Source organism: Hemitrygon akajei, chromosome 4, assembly GCF_048418815.1.
Source record: "Hemitrygon akajei chromosome 4, sHemAka1.3, whole genome shotgun sequence".
Classification (NCBI taxonomy): domain Eukaryota; kingdom Metazoa; phylum Chordata; class Chondrichthyes; order Myliobatiformes; family Dasyatidae; genus Hemitrygon; species Hemitrygon akajei.
The window spans coordinates 13,780,757-13,797,341 of NC_133127.1; positions in this window are offsets into that span (position 1 = coordinate 13,780,757).

Below are 16,585 nucleotides of genomic sequence, written 5' to 3' on the forward strand. Positions count from 1 at the left end.
TTGGGTTTTTTGTTCTGCAGCTGCCTGTAAGGAGATAAAAGTTGTATAATATATACATCCTTTGACAATAAATGTACTTTGATCTTTAAACAAACAACAAATGTTTCGGGCGGAGACCCTGCTTCAGGAATTCAGCATCTGCAGAATATCTTGTGCTTGTGATCAAGATACCACAGCTAGCTTTGATAGCCTTCCTCAACCTTGTTGTAATTTGCAAATTCTCATCTAAATCATTAATATAGATGATAAACAACAGCAGTCCCAGCACTGAACCCTACAGTATACTACTAGACAAAGGCCTCCAGTATCTACAACAGCACACACCAAATGCCGGAGGAACTCAGCAAGTCAGGCAGCATCTATGGAAATGAATAAACAGTCAATGTTCATTTCCGTAGATGCTGCCTGACCTGCTGAGTTCCTCCGGCACCTTGTGCGTGCTGCTGGGAATGGAGGATATAGTGACCATATACATGCAGGTGGACTGTTTAGGTTTTCAAACTTCAGATCCAGATTTATCACATGTACATCAAAACATACAGTGACATGTGTCACTTGCTTTAACAACCAACACATTCAAGAATGTGTTGGGGGAAGCCCGCAAGCGTCACCACATATTCCAGCATCTGCAGCATCTCTTGTGTTTTTATGTATCTACTACTCTCTGGCTTCTGGTATCTCCTGCTAAGCCGATGTCAGATCCAATGTATTTAATCTTTCCGAGGCTGTCTCATATTCATTTTTAAAGAGCCTTTAACTTCATCTGGGAACTGCTATATGATTGCCGAGTATCCTGGAGGTTTGATGCTGTGGGCACGCTATGCTGGTGCCAGAAGTGTGGCATCACTTGTGGGTTGCCCAGCAAAATCCGCGCTGATTTGATCTGACGTGAACAACGCAGCTCACCATATGTTTAGACGTACATGTCAGAAATAATGCTAATCTTTAAAATCTCTATAAGTCCCTCCAGACACTTCAGCTTAAAAGTCTCATCTGCTCCTGTGTGGTACTGACGGAGGGTCGCACTATCCAAGAGTCTGTCTTTCAGACAAGCTGTTCAATCACAGCCCAATCTGCTCTCTCAACAGTATGTAATAGATCTCAAGATGCTACTTCAGACTATATTTATGCTCTGTATACTTATCCTGAAGCATCACTAAAGCAGTTTATTTGATTATTATAAACACAAGGTATTTTGGAAATCCACAGTAACATGTACAAATGTGGAAGAACTCAGCAGATCAGGCAGCATCAATGGACAGGAATATATCTTACCATTTTTGCTGCTCTCAACGTGTCCTCCTCAAAGCGGGAAGCTCGCACATCCAGCAGGCAGGTGAGACTAGATACACGTAGATGTCGTTCATGGTTTGGAATGACAACCGTTCTGCCCGTGACTGCAGAGAAACCGCAGAGAGTAGCGGGCACAGCTCAGCGCTTCACGGAAACCGGCCTCCCCTCCGTGGATTCCGTCTGTACAGGAGCAAAGGAGGGTGGAGCGCTTCGGGAGGGGTGTGGGACAGATGGCAGAGAAGGAGTACCATGGGATGGGGGTGGGCAGGATTGGTACAGGTGCAGACACACACCCAGACCTGAGACACCAGGCAAGGTCAGCTGATCCCAAACAATTGATTTATTGATCATTACTGAATGTCTCTCAGGTGCTTCCCACTCCTTCCCCTCTCCCTTCCCCTTTTTCCAACCATGATTCCGCTCTCCCTATTCCCTTGTCACTCTCAGTCCACAATAGAGACCCATATCAGAAACAGGTTTATCATATATGTCATGAAATTTGTTTTTTTTGCGGCAGCCATACAATGAAATACATAAAATTACTAAAGCTTTGTGCAAAAGTCTTAGGCATCCTAGCTATATATATGTGCCTAAGACTTTGCACACTACAGAATAACTAAAACATATTGTTTAACATAGTGTTATATGACTATGCCTAAAGCAAGGAATCATGGAAGGTGGGAAAAGGCTTAAGCACATTACAGACCAGCTTCGATTCATAATGGAGCCTGTCGTGAGTGTAGGATAAGACTTCTCGAGACGCGGTTTGCTTGACAGCTATTGGAATGAACTAATGTCCCGGGACCCATGTCAGCTGGAGATGGTATTGATCCCATAAGACCATAAGACATAGGAAGAGAATTAGGCCATTCAGCCCATTGAATCTGCTCTGCTGTTGGATCATGGCTGATTTATTTTCCCTCTCAATCCCCATTCTCCTGCCTTGTCCCCATAACCTCTGACTCCCTTACTAATCAAGAATCTATCAATCTCTGCTTTAAATATACCCAAGTCTTGAACCCCACAGCCATCTGTGCAATGAATTCCACAGATTCACCACCCTCTGACGAAATAAGTTCTTCCTTATCTTTATTCTAAAGGGATGTCCTTAAATTCTTAAGACGTGCCCTTTAGTCCTAGACTATTGGAAATATTGTCTCCAAGTCCCCTCTATCTAGCCCTTTCAATATTCCGTAGGTTTCAATGAGATCCCCGTTCATTCTTCTAAACTCCATTGAGTACAGGCTTAAAGCCATCAAATGCTCCTTGTATGTTAACCCTTTCTTTCCTGGGATCATACTGGTAAATCTCCTCTAGACCCTCTCCAATGCCAGCAGATCCTTTCTTAGAGAAGGGGCCCAAAACTACTCACAATACTCTAAATGTGGTTTGACCAATGCCTTATAAAGCCTCATATCAAACCCGAGACACAGCCTTCAGCCTGTGAATGGAGCCTGTACCACGTCAGTCGTGCGATGTAAAGATATGGTGGCCTTGCAACAGATGAATTCCGAACCTGGCGAGGAGGGAAGGGCATGGCTGGGCCGGGATCACTCCCTGTGGCATTTAAGTAGGACCTGTGCTGGCAATGTCTGTACTGAACCATTTCTCACGCACACCATCCATTTCCTGAGGCATCATTGCAGGAATTCATAAGAAAAGCCAGGCCATTTCATGTCCACAACCTCTACCGGCCATTGACACATCCTTTTCACTTTTGATGCATCGCAGACCTCTGGGAAAAAATAGAGAGAGAAACAGGCCATTCAGCCCATCTTGTCTAAATGGTCCACCAGTCCTTGCGGTTCAGGGATTCAGCTCAGGACTAACAACTGTGACTGGTAAAACAAAATTGTTATGGAAACAGCAATGAAGACTCCTTCTACACTTGAGTGACATGTACCCTGAGTATCCACCCAGGACTTACATGGCTGCTAGTAGTGAAAACAGAGAGGAGGCTACTGGCTCGATGAAAGAAGCCCTGAACACTGTCAAAGATGAAGGCCCTTCATTACTGCACTAAACAGCAGTGCCACAACGTACAGTAATAATAATAATAATTACAAAAATATGGACAATGCATTCTACAAAGCTGGAGCAACTCATTTATTTGGTAATTGGGAATTGGTTTATTGGTGCTAGTAGATATTGTCCATGCTACCCATTCCTTCACCACAGTATATCAGACTATAAGACCATCGGACATTAGAACAGAATTAGGCCATTCAGCCCATCTTGTCTGCTCCGCCATTCCATTATGGCTGATTAACTCCATTCTCCTGCTTTCTCCCCATAACATAGAAACATAGAAAACCTGCAGCACAATACAGGCCCTTCGGCCCACAATGCTGTGCCAATCATGTACTTACTTTAGAAATTACCTAGGGTTACCCATAGCCCTCTACTTTTCCTATCCAAGATTCTCTTAAAAGACCATATCGTATCCACCTCCATCACCGTCGCTGGCAGCCCATTCCACGCACTCACCACTCTCTGAGTAAAAAAAAACACCCCTGACACCTCCTCTGTACCTACTCCCAAGCACCTTAAACCTGTGCCCTCTTGTGGCAGCCATTTCAGCCCTGGGAAAAAGCCTCTGACTATCCACACGATCAATGCCTCTTATCATCTTATACACCTCTATCAGGTCACCTCTCATCCTCCATTGCTCTAAGGAGAAAAGGCCGAGTTCTCTTTGACACCTGCCATGTTTTGTAACTCCAAAACATAAAATTTATTGAAAACAAAAATACAGAGATGGAATAACAGTCTTACTTCATTTCTACTTTAGGCAAGGCATGCATGTGTGACACAGTGGTGTGATAATGTTCGCCATTCATGTACTTTGTAATATAATCATAATGAATTATGTAAACAGCAAAGAATATTTAATTAAACTATATATTTAGAATGTTACTCAAATATTACTGATATATTAAGAATTATTCTATAGATTTTTTGAATCTCAAGGTTGTATATGGTGACATATATGTATTTTGATAAGAAGTTTATTTTGAAGTTTGAACTTTTTTTGGAAATAGACTGAGAAATGTCGGGAAAAATAAAGTGTAACAGTTACAGAGGAAGCGTTACTTAGGGATTCAAGAAGGTGCAAGGGTCACAACGAGGTAGCCTGTAAGATCAAGTATTTACAAAAGATGATCTTTAAAGATTATAAAAGATTAGTTTTACTTATCACATGTACATCAAGACATACAGTGAAATGTTTGCATTAACGATCAACACATTCTGAGGATGTGCTGGGGGCAGCCCGCAAGGGTTACCATGCTTCTGGTAGGTAGCGAGCCCTAATCCTAACCGGTATGTCTTTGGAATGTGGGTGGAAATTGGAGCACCCAGAGGAAACCCACATGGTCCTGGGGAGAACGTACAGACTCTTTCTCGGCAGCAGTGGGAATTGAACCCTGAATGCTGATCGCTGATGCTGTAAAGTGTTACTCTAACTGCTACACTACCGTGCTGCTCTTTGTTGTACTTCTTGTACATTTGATGTAAAAGATGTCCAGACCTTCCTCTCAACTCCCTGAAGATTCTACCACTCATGAGAGCCAATTCACAATGGTCAATTAACCTACCAATCCCGATGCTTTGGGATTTCGGAGGAAACGGGACAGTCTGGGGAAAAAGCCACTTGCTTACAGGGGAAAATGTGCACACCCCACACAGACAGAGTTGGAGGTCAGAATCAAATCTGGGTCACTGGAGCTGAGAGGAGTGGCTCTACGAGCTGCAACACTGAGAAAGGAGAAGAGTTGAACAATTCACCTGCAATGCCCGCTCTCCTAGTGACCTCTGTATCCCTCTTCAGGACTGCTGGGCAGTGAAGCAGAATCCGGTTTAATGGGACCAGTATATGTTGTGAAATTGGTTAACTTTGCAGCAGTAGTAGATTGCAATACATGATAATATAGAGAAAAACTGAATTACAGCATATATATTCTATATATTTAACTATATATATATATAATAGTTAAATTGAATAAGTAGTGCTCAAAATAGAAATAAAAGAGTAGTGTGGTAGTGTTCATGGGTTCAATGTCCGTTCAGAAATCGGATGGCAGAGAGGAAGAAGCTTTCCTGAATTGCTGAGTGTGGGCCTTCAGGCTCCTGTACCTCCTCCCTGATGGTAGCAATGAGAAGAGGGCATGGCCTGGGCGGTGGGGATTCTTAATGATGGATGCCACCTTTTTGAGGCATTGCTCTTTGAAAATGTCCTGGATACTTTGGAGGCTTGTGCCCATGATAGAGCTGACCAATTAATCCGATAATATACAATAACCATTGGATATGCTCCAGTTTGCCTACCATCACAATAGGTCAACAGCAGCTGCCACTTCATTGGGTTTTCGCACAGCCCTGGAACATCTGAACAATGAAGATGCAGACATCAGAATTTTCTTCATTAACTACATCTCAGCATTCAACACTACATCCCCTTGAAATTAATCACTAAACTCCAAGAACTACTCCCATGTCCAACTGGATCCTCGAGTTTCTCACTTGCAGACCCCAGTCAGTTCGGCAACAACATCTTCTCCATAATCACCACGAGCACAGGTACACGATAACTGCTGATGAAAGGTCACAGGCCGAAACATCGGCTGTTTAATCCTCTCCATAGCTGCTGCCTGACCTGCTGAGTCCCTCCAGCATTCTGTGAGAGTTACTCTGGGTTTCTAGCATCTGCAGAATTTCCTATGTTTATGACATTTTGCACCACAATGCTGTGTGCTTAGTCCCCTGTTATACTCGCTTTACACCATGTTATCAATATATTGAGTCACTTTAAAAATTATTAATATTTGCACAATTTGCCTTTTGCGCATTGGGTATTTTGTCACCTTTGTTTATGTATAGTTCTTCATAATTTCTACTGTATTTCCATATTTTCCATTTCAAAATGAATCTCAAGGTAGTATATGGCAACATATAGGTACTTTGATAATAAATATACTTTGATATTCACCCAAAATCACAGCCAGGACCAAGAGTGTTAAACTATGAGCTGAGGTTGAACGAAGTTGGCTTCTGTCGCGCTGGATTTAGAAGATTGAATGTTGGTCTAATTGAAGTGTTTAAAATGTTAAAAGGATTTGTTCGAATAGATGGAAAACTAATTTCCCTGGTGCGTGAATTAGGAACGAGGTGACACACTCTTCAAAGTAGAGCAAGACCACTGAGGAGCCAAATCGAAATGCACTTCAGTCAACGGGGTGTGGAAACCTCCCCTCCTCCCCCATCACTGCAAACAAGGTGCAGGTTGTTCGGGACCGGAGCTTTGAAGACTGCAATTTGATAAGATTTTGTTAGGCAGCTGTAGCAAACGAGGTCGGGCTAAATCAATGCACCTCAGCCCCAAGCGAATCGATTGATACGATACAAACTCACGCGTCTAAAAGCCTTTCTCCCGCTTTTTATGTCCTTAACTGAGCTGAGCTACATTTTGTTTCTTTATTCAAGGATTAACTTTATTCGCTACGAATTAGGAATTTGATTTGGTGCATCGGTCAGAGTGTGATATGCAACAAAAATAAACAGCAGCATTCAATAATTATAAAGGATAAAGGTTATTATATAAAAATAATATATAATTAAACAATCTAATATATTTAGAGATTAAAGGGCCAATATGGAATAATATGTAATCTGGAGAGCACTGCTAGACACTATTATTGAACAAAATTACAAACACAAGATGCCAAAACACCTTGGCAGCCATCTTAGGTGCCATCTTTAAATTAGATAACTTAATTCTCCACCTTACTTCCTAACCCCTCTGTCAGTGGCTCCTGTATTGTTCCATCAATGCCTGCCATGAGGACTTGGTGAATCTCATACATTAAAAGATAAATGCTAAATCTTGATCTCCTAGTCTAGCTTGTCGTGGCCCTGCACTGGACTTGTCAGCCTCTGGACAGTCCATCCTCTGTAACAGTAACACCATATTTTGCATTCTGTTCTCTGTTTCGCTACCTTGATGTACTTGTGTATGAAATCTTTCTGATGGCACATGAAAACAATAACATTTCACAACAAGGATCAAGGATCATCTTTAGTCTCCATATACATTTACGTGTGCTGTATTAGGAATTTCCTGTGGTGTATTGTTCAGGGCACGACATGCAACAAAAAGAAACAACTTTTAACAATTGTAAATTATAAAGAATTACATAAAAAATAAACTTAGAGGTTGAAGTACAGATTTGAAATAAAATGTGCATGAATACATAAATACCAGCTCTGGATTTTTCCTCAGGATTTACTCCCAAACCCTTCCCATAGATGAAGGGGAAGTGGTGGAGGGTAGCTAACAAGAATGATTGATAAATATTCCCAACATTTAAGTAATTGCTTGGGAGCATTTAAAGGTAATGGGATCTTATCCTCATTACCACCACCAACGATAATAACCTTAATAATAAAGACCTAATAACTGGATAATAATAAAACATAAAAATATAAATATAAATAAATAAGAAAGCTTAAATAAGTAGATTGCATGTCCATAAAGTGACACCAGACATAAGAGTGTCTGTACGTAATGTGGCTGACACGAAGTGATGATGTCATGGTGCTGGGGTGTGGTGAGGTGGGTTAGTGGGTGGAGGTGTTGACCAGCCTCACTGCCTGTGGAAAGTAACTTTTCTTTAGTCTGGTGGCCCTGGTATGGATGCTATGTAGCCTCCTTCCCGTTGGGAGTGGGACTAACAGTCCTGAGCAGGGAGGGTGGGATCCTCATGATGTTATTGGTCCTTTTCCTGCACCTTACTGCATATATGTCCTTGATGGTGGGTAAGCTGGTGCCAGAGATGCGTTGGGCAGTTTTAACTACCCGTCGTAGAGCCTTTCTGTCTGCCGCAGTGCAGTTTCTGTAGCATGCAGTGATGCAGTGTGTTGGGATGCTCTCTACTGTGCATCTGTAGAATTATGTAAGTACGATGCACAAAATCCAGCCCTCTTAGAGCAGTGGGAATGCCAGGCAGGATAGTGGAAGGAGCGTTGTTGGAAAGGCGGATGAGCTAAGGGCATACTTCAGCACGTGGAATTACGACATTATTGCCATTAGTGAGAGTTGGTTGCAGGAGGGACAGGACTGGCGGTTCTCTTGTTTTAGTGTCAGTGTTTTTGTCTCAGTGGTCTGGGGTTCTCTTGTTTAAGACATGATAGAGCGCGAGGGGTTAAAGGAGGAGGAAAATCGTCAGGGAAAATGTCACGGCGGTGCTCAAACAGGACAGACTGGACAGCTCGTCCAGTGAGGCTTTATGAGGAATAAGAAAGGTATGACCATGTTAATGGAATTACTGAATATTATAGACTACCCAACAGTCTTGGGATTTAGAGAAGAACATTTGTGGAGGATCACAGACTGTTGCAGGAGACATAAAGTTATGATAGCAGGTGATTTTAACTTTTCCATGTGTTGACTAAGACTCTCGTACTGTAAAAGGGGTGGATGGGAAAGAGTTTGTCAAATGCTTTCTGGAAATTTCTTTAATCTGTACGTAGAAGTCCCAACCAGAGAGATAATGATACTAGATCTTCTATTAGGTAAGGAAGTAATGCAGGTGACTTAAATTCTAAAGAGAAACACTTTGAATCTAATGATCATAATCAGAATCAGAGACATATCTTGTGAAATTTATTGTTATGTGGCAGCAGTATATTGCAATACATAATAATCAAATTCGAAGATTCAAAAATGAAAAGTACATTTATTATCAAAGAATATATAAATTATACAGCCCTGAGATATGTTTGCTTACAAAGCAAGAAACCGAAAAGAACCAAATCAAAGAAAATAAATAAAGTACCAACACCTGATGTGCAAGAGAAAGGGGAAAAAAAACACAAATCATGCGAACAATGAAATAAGTAGAATAAAAAAAAGTAGTGAGGTGGTGTTCATGGGTTCAATGTCCATTCAGAAATCTGATTGTAGAGGGGAAGAAGCTGTTCTTGAATCATTGAGTGTGTCTCTTCAAGCTCCTGTACTTCCTTCCTGATGGTAGCAATGAGAAGAGGGCATGTCCTGGTGATGGGGATCCTTAATGATGGATGCCACCTTTTTGAGGCATCACCTTTTGAAGATTTCCAGGATGCTTGGGAGGCTAGTACCCATGATGGAGCTGCCTGAACTTTAAGGTACTAATGGCAGAAGATATGCCTGGTCCTTGGGTTGAGATTCATAATTGGAGAAAGGCCAATATTGATGGTATCCAAAAGGATCTGGCAACTGTGGACTGGGACAGGCTGTTTTATGGCAAAGGTGTACTGGTAAGTGGGAAGCCTTCAAAAACATGATGTTGAGAATACAGAGTTTGTATGTTCCTTTCAGAATAAAAGGCAAGGATAACAGGTTTAGGGAACCTTGGTTTTCGAGAGAGGTTAAGAAAAAGAAGGACATACATAGTGGGCATAGGCACATAGGACCAAATGAGGTACTTGAGGAGAATAACAAATGCAAGAGAACACTTAAAGAAGAAAATCAGGCGGGCTAACAGAAGATACAAGGTTGCTCTAGCCGACAAGGTGAAGGAGATTCCTAAGGCCTTCTACAGATATATTAAGGGGAAAAGGATAGCTTTGGATAAAATTGGTCCTCTGGAAGACCACAAGACTAAAAGATATAGAAGCAGAATTAAGCCATTTGGCCCATTGAGTCTGCTCCACCATTTCATCATAGCAGATCCAACTTTCCTCTCAATCCCGGTCTCCTGCCTTCTCCCCGCATCCCTTCATGTCCTGACAAATCAAGAATCTATCAACGTCTGCCTTAAATATACATAAAGAATTGACCGCTACAGCTGCCTGAGGCAAAGAATTCCACAGATTCACCACTCTCTGGCTAAAGAAATTCCTCCTCATCTCCATTCTGAGGCTGTGTCCTCTGATCTTAGATCTCCCACCATAGGAAACATCTTCTCCACATCCATTCTATGAAGGCTTTTCACCATTTAATAGGTTTCAATGAAGTCACTATCAAATGCTTTTCATATCACAAGCCATTCAATCCTGGTATCATTTACATGAACCTCCTTTGAACCCTCTCCAGTGTCAACACATCCTTTTTATGATAAAGAGCCCAAAACTGCTCACAATACTCCAAGTGAGGCCTCACCAGTACTTTTCAAGTCTCAGCATTACATTTTTACATTTCTATTCTAGTCCTCTTGAAATGGATGCTAACATTACATTTGCCTTCCTCACCGACTCAAAGGAAGGTCAGAGTAGTAAACTGTGCGTGGAGCCGAAGGGGATGCGGGAGATCGGAAGTGGATCTTTTTGCATCTGTATTTATTCGGGAGATGGACACAAAGACTACAGAAGTGAGGCAAAACAGCAGCAGTGAAATCATGGATCATATACAGATTACAAAGGAGGAGGGTTTTGCTGTCTTGAGGGAACTTAGTGTGGATAAGTCCCAAAGGCCTGACAAGGTGTTAACTTAGACCCTGTGGGAGGCTGGTGCATAGGCTGCAGGGACCCTAGCAGAAATAGTTAAAACATCCTTAGCTGCAGGTGAAGTGCTGGAGGTTTGGAGGCTAGCCAATGTTGTTCCACTGTTTAAGAAAGGCTCTCAGAATAAAACAGGAAATTATAGGCTGGTGAGCCTGACATCAGCAGTGGGAAAGATTTTGGAATGTATTCTGAGGGACAATATATGTAAGTATTTGGATAGACAGGAACTGATTAGCAACAGTCAGCATGGCTTTGCACATTGTAGGTCATGTCTAACAAATCGCAAAGGTTTTTTTTGTGGAACTTACCAGGAGAGTTGATGAAGACAAGGCAGTGGATATTGTCTACATGGACTTCAGCAAGGCCTTTGACAAGGTCTTGCACGGGAGGTTAGTCAAGAAGGTTCAATCGCTGGACATTAAAGATGAGGTAGTAAGTTGGACTGACGTTGGCTTTGCGGATGAAGCCAGAGGGTGGTAGTAGATGGTTGCCTCTCTGACTGGAGGCCTTTGACAAGTGGTATGGTACAAGGATTTGTTCTTGGGTCCTTTGATGGTTGTCATCTATTTCAGTGATTTGGATGATAATGTGGTAAACTGGATCAGTAAATCTGCACATGACACCAAGACTGGGGAAAGAGTGGACAGTGAGGAAAACAATCAAAGCTTGCCGTGGGATCTGGACCAGCTGGATAAATGGCAGATGGAATTTAATGCAGACAAGTGAGAGATGTTGCACTTTGGGAGGACCAACCAGGGCAGGATTTGCATGGTGAGCAGTAAGGAACTGAGGAATGCAGTTCAATAGAGGGATCTGGGAATACAGATCCATAATTCCTTGAAAGTGATGCCACAGGTAGCTAGGGTCATAAAGAAAACTTCTGGCACATCGGCCTTCGTGTATTGAGTGCTGGAGTTGGGATGTTATGTTGAAGTTGTATAAGGCATTGTTGAGGACTAATTTGGAGTACTGTGTGCAGTTTAAAAGAAGAGCTTTGCAGGTATTCAGTGTAATTCCAGCAGCCCAGTCAGTGGCGGGAGCAGCGCTCAGTGAGGAGTTAAATAAAAGCACAGAAGGGAGAAGCGAAGTGGCCATTGTTGGAGCTGCCATTGGCAGGACTGGTGAGGGGTGGGCGTGTCAGGCTTTGGCTCAAAGGAGGCTTCGGCTCAGAAGAGGTGTTGATTTTCTGTTAAATTTCCCCTTTTTCTTTCCGTGTCGGGGTACTTGGTGCAGTTTAAATGGCCGTTACGTGTTCTTCATACCAGGTGTCGGAGTCCTGGGAGCCCTGGAAGTGCATCCGGCTGCAGCTCCTTGAAGACCATGTTAGGGATCTGGAACAGCAGCTGGATGATCTTCAGTTTGTACCGGAGAGTGAGGTGTTCATCTACTGGAGTTACAAGGAAGTAGTCACCACTAAGACGCAGGAGCCGGGTAGCTGGGTTACAATCAGGAGAAGGAAGGGAAGGATGAATAGGTAGTTAGCGCAGGGCACTCTGTGGCCATTCCCCTCAATAATACTGTTATGGGGGATGACTTCCCTGTGGAATGCCACGGAGACCAGGTTACTGAGCATGGGTCCATGGTGCAGAAGGGAGAGAGGGAGAAGAGGAGTGTAGTAGTGATAGGGGACTCAATACTCGGAGGTACAGACAGGAGATTCTGTGGACGTGAATGGGACACCTGGATGGCATGTTGCCTCCCAGGTGCCAGAGTCAAGGACGTCTCGGATCGTGTCCACAGCGTTTGGAGAGGGAGGGAGAGCAATCAGGTGTCTTGGTACATATTGGTACAATGGCATAGGAAGAAAAAGAAATAAGGTCTTGAAGAGAGAATTTAGAGAGCTAGGCAGAAGGCTGAGAAGCAGGACCTCCAGGGTATTAATTTCTGGATCGCTGCCTGTGCCACACGTCAGTGAGGGTAGAAACAGGATGATTTGGCAGATAATTTAACAGGACAAACAACCCAAAGTGCAAAAGACAACAAACTGTGCAAACACAAAAGAGAATAAATATTTAAGCAATGCATATCAAAAACCCGAGACGAAGAGTTCTTGAAAGTGAGTCGTGGGTTTATTTATTTATATTGATTAACATGATGATGGAGGTGTGGCTAATCCTTGGTGAGACAAACTTCCAACATGTTATTTTTTTGTAAGGCGGCATAGAAAGATCAGGACACGTGTTCATATTTGCATATTGAGGTGCTTGGAAATAGGTACCAAGGGGATGCCCGGGGTAAGTTTTACACACAGAATGGTGGGTGCGTGGAATGCACTGTCAGCAGCGATGGTGGAAGTGGATACGATAGGGTCTTTTAAGAGCATCTTAAATAGGTACATGGAGCTTAGAAAAATAGAAGGCTATGCGCTAGGGAAATTCTAGGCAGTTTCTATAGTAGGTTACATGGTCGGCACAACATTGTGGGTCGAAGGGCCTTTAATGTGCTGTAAATTTCTATGTTCTATAAGTGTGTGGCTGAGAAGCTGGTGCAGGGGGCAGGGCTTCAGGTTCTTGGATCATTGGGATCTCTTCTGTGGGAGGTATGACCTGTACAAAAGGGATGGGTTGCACGTGAACCCAAGGAGTCCAATATTCTCATAGGCAGGTTTGTTAGAGCCATTGGGGAGGGATTAAAGGAGGGGGGGGGTAGCATTATTAGTCAGGGAAAATACCACAGCAGCGTACATTCAGGACAGACTGGAGAACTCTTCCAGTGCGGCGTTATCAGTGAAACTGAACACAAAGTGCACTGCAGACGCTGTGGTCAAATCAAGACGTACAAACAAGCTGGATGAACTCAGCAGGTTGGGCAGCATCCGTTGAAAGAAGCAGTCGACGTTTCGGGTCGAAACCCTGAGTAATGAGGTGTGACCATATTAATGCAGCTACATAAAAGGCTACCTGAAAGGCTGAGGGATTTGGAGGAACAAATTTGTAGAGAGATCCCAGACTGTTGCAAGAAACATTAGGTTGATATAGTAGGTGACATTAACTTGCCACATATTGACTGGGACTCTCATTGAGGAATATGGTAGAACAAAGGGATCTGGTATCACTGAAAGTGGCGTCACAGCTAGATAGGGACATAAAGAAAGCTTTTGACACATTGGCCTTCATGAGTCAAAGTATTAAGTACAGGAGATGGGATATTATGTTGAAGTAGTGTGGAACCCCTTTTTACTGGATGTCTCTAGAGATACGGCTCCTTAGCCCCCTGCTACTAGCCACCGGACTCAGCGGAGAGAAAATCAACTTTTTCAGACTCTGTATGTCTAGGGTAGGTATGACTTGAATACTGTGTAACTTGCTGCTCCCACACAATTACCCATGGGCAAGGAATAATAGACTGTACACTGCATAAATTATAAATTTTAATCATGAAAGGCCCTTTTTTTCCCTTTTCTTTAATAACCGTTTGTTTAACATTCATTAATATACTTTAACAGTCAAATGTGCACAGGTTGGAGCTCAAATCTTCCAAAAGCTGTTGTGTCTGATGTGCTCACAGCACCATCGCCTATTCTTCGATCCCCAGTAGAATTTCGGATTGTACATTCCTGCTGGATCAAATCCTACAGCCAATTCTCTCAAGCTTCTTCTCTCTTAATCTCCCATCGAAAAAGACCTCAACCCACTTCAGTGTCCATCACAAAACCACTCCCCTGGTGTTCACTAGAACCATATGATTCTGATATTTTTTTAAATATTACTTCTGTTTCTGCACTATTTTAATCTATTTAATACAGATAAATATACTTACTGTAATTGATTTACTCTTTTTTCTTTCTGTAATATTATGTATTGCACTGTACTGCTGCTGTTAAGTTAAAAAATTTCACAACGCATGCTAGTGATAATAAACCTGATTCTGATTCTTGTTCTAATGAGGCAACCAGAACTGAACACAATAGTCCAAGTGTGGACTACGCAGAGTTTTACAGAGCTGCAAAATTACCTCACGGCTCTTGAATTCAATCCCATGACCAATGAATGATATTCATTTCACTCCCACAGGTTGTGAAAACAATCCTGTTAAAATGTCTTCACACTGTCCCTTTGTAAGGACACCATTCCATACCCCCAGCTCCTTCCTCTGCCATATTAAAGCTCTGCCCTCTGGTCCTCCTGATGATGGGCTCAGACCCAAAAAGTCAACAGTTCCTTTCCTCCCGCTCGACCCGCTGAGCCCCTCCAGCAGATTGTTTGTTGCAATGACTTCTAGTATTTGACATTTCTAAAAAGAGTGACTAACTACCCTGTCTGCATACCTCTCAGGCACCAGGCAATGAAGGTCTGTAACACACCCAAACCACAAACTGTAGGCCAAGGTGATCTACAGCAAACTCATGCCTAGATACCAGCCTAGCAACGGCTTCATAAAACTCCAGGACGGAAGCTTACCATACAAGGTAAATGTGGAACTGCTCACAGCTCAGATAGAGCATGGGGACTGAAGCCTGACACTGCAAAAGGCTTACCACACTCGATGCAGGGTAATGATAATGGGGAGGGGGCAAGTAGATAAGAAAAAGTACAAGAATTATGAAAACTTTGGATCAGGGAGCATTCGTTCAGATCAAATGACTCCCCTTCCCCCACCACCTTGTTAACATTAGCTTGCAATAAAGAAAGAATTTGTTTTAAGGGTAAACCCCAGACTCCATGTGAGTTCTTTCTTCCTTCACCTACCCTCATTTTTATTCACGAATTACTATACCTTGAACTTATTTGAATGAAACTCCACCAGCCATTCATGCTGATCAAACTCCCTGATGACCACCTTCACAGTCAATGCCACCACCTATCTTAGTGACATTAAGAATAAAATAAATGAGCTGGAATTATATGCTAGTGCGTATAAGTGTGATATAATAGCAATTACTGAAACCTGGCTGACATCAGGGGATGGTGATGACTATAGTATTAGAGGATATACTTTACATAGGAAAGATAGGCAAGATCGTAAAGGTGGAGGAATACCCATATAGATAAGAGAGAATTTAAACATGAGGCTGCTAACGATAGGAGATGAATTAAGACTTAGTGAAGATATCTGGGTGAGAATAAAAAGCTACAATAGGTAAAGGAATAACACTGGGTGTACGTTATAGACTCTATAATGCTGACAGTGATTTTAATAAACAACTCTCTCAGAATATTGGAACAGCAAGTTCTAAAGCTAATGTTACAGTTATAGGTGACTTTAATTTCCCAAATATTGAGTGGGAGAACCCAGTGACTAATGGATTACAGGAAAGTGAATTAACTGAGTTATTGAATGATTGTGTTTTTGACCCAGTATGTTAATACACCAGCAAGAGGGGAGGCCTGTCTAGATCTGATATTCTGTAACAATGAGGATAGAATTTTGAGTATGGAATTTGTTGAGCCGAGAAACAAGTGATTATAATATTGTTAGTTTCAAAGTTTTTTTGGGAGAGTATATCAGTGAAAACCAAAAGCTATCAAATTGAATTTCAGAATCTGTATTAAGGTCGATTTAAAGAGGTAACACATGCAGTACAGGAAATGCACATACCCACGGTCAGGAGAAGCAATAAAAACAATAGATCAGCTACGTAGATGAATACACAAAAAATATTGAAACCACCTTTATAAGGAACACATAAAAAATAGTAATGATGCTAAGCATAGGCAAATTAAAATATGAGAGCTATAGTCAGGAGGGAAATTCGGATTCCCAAATGACAGCTTGAGAAGGATATTGATGATAATGCTAAGATTGACCCAAAGAGAAGAAGGAAGTTTTGAGAATTAGGCATCTTAGAGGGGTGATAAATTATGCAGAGAAT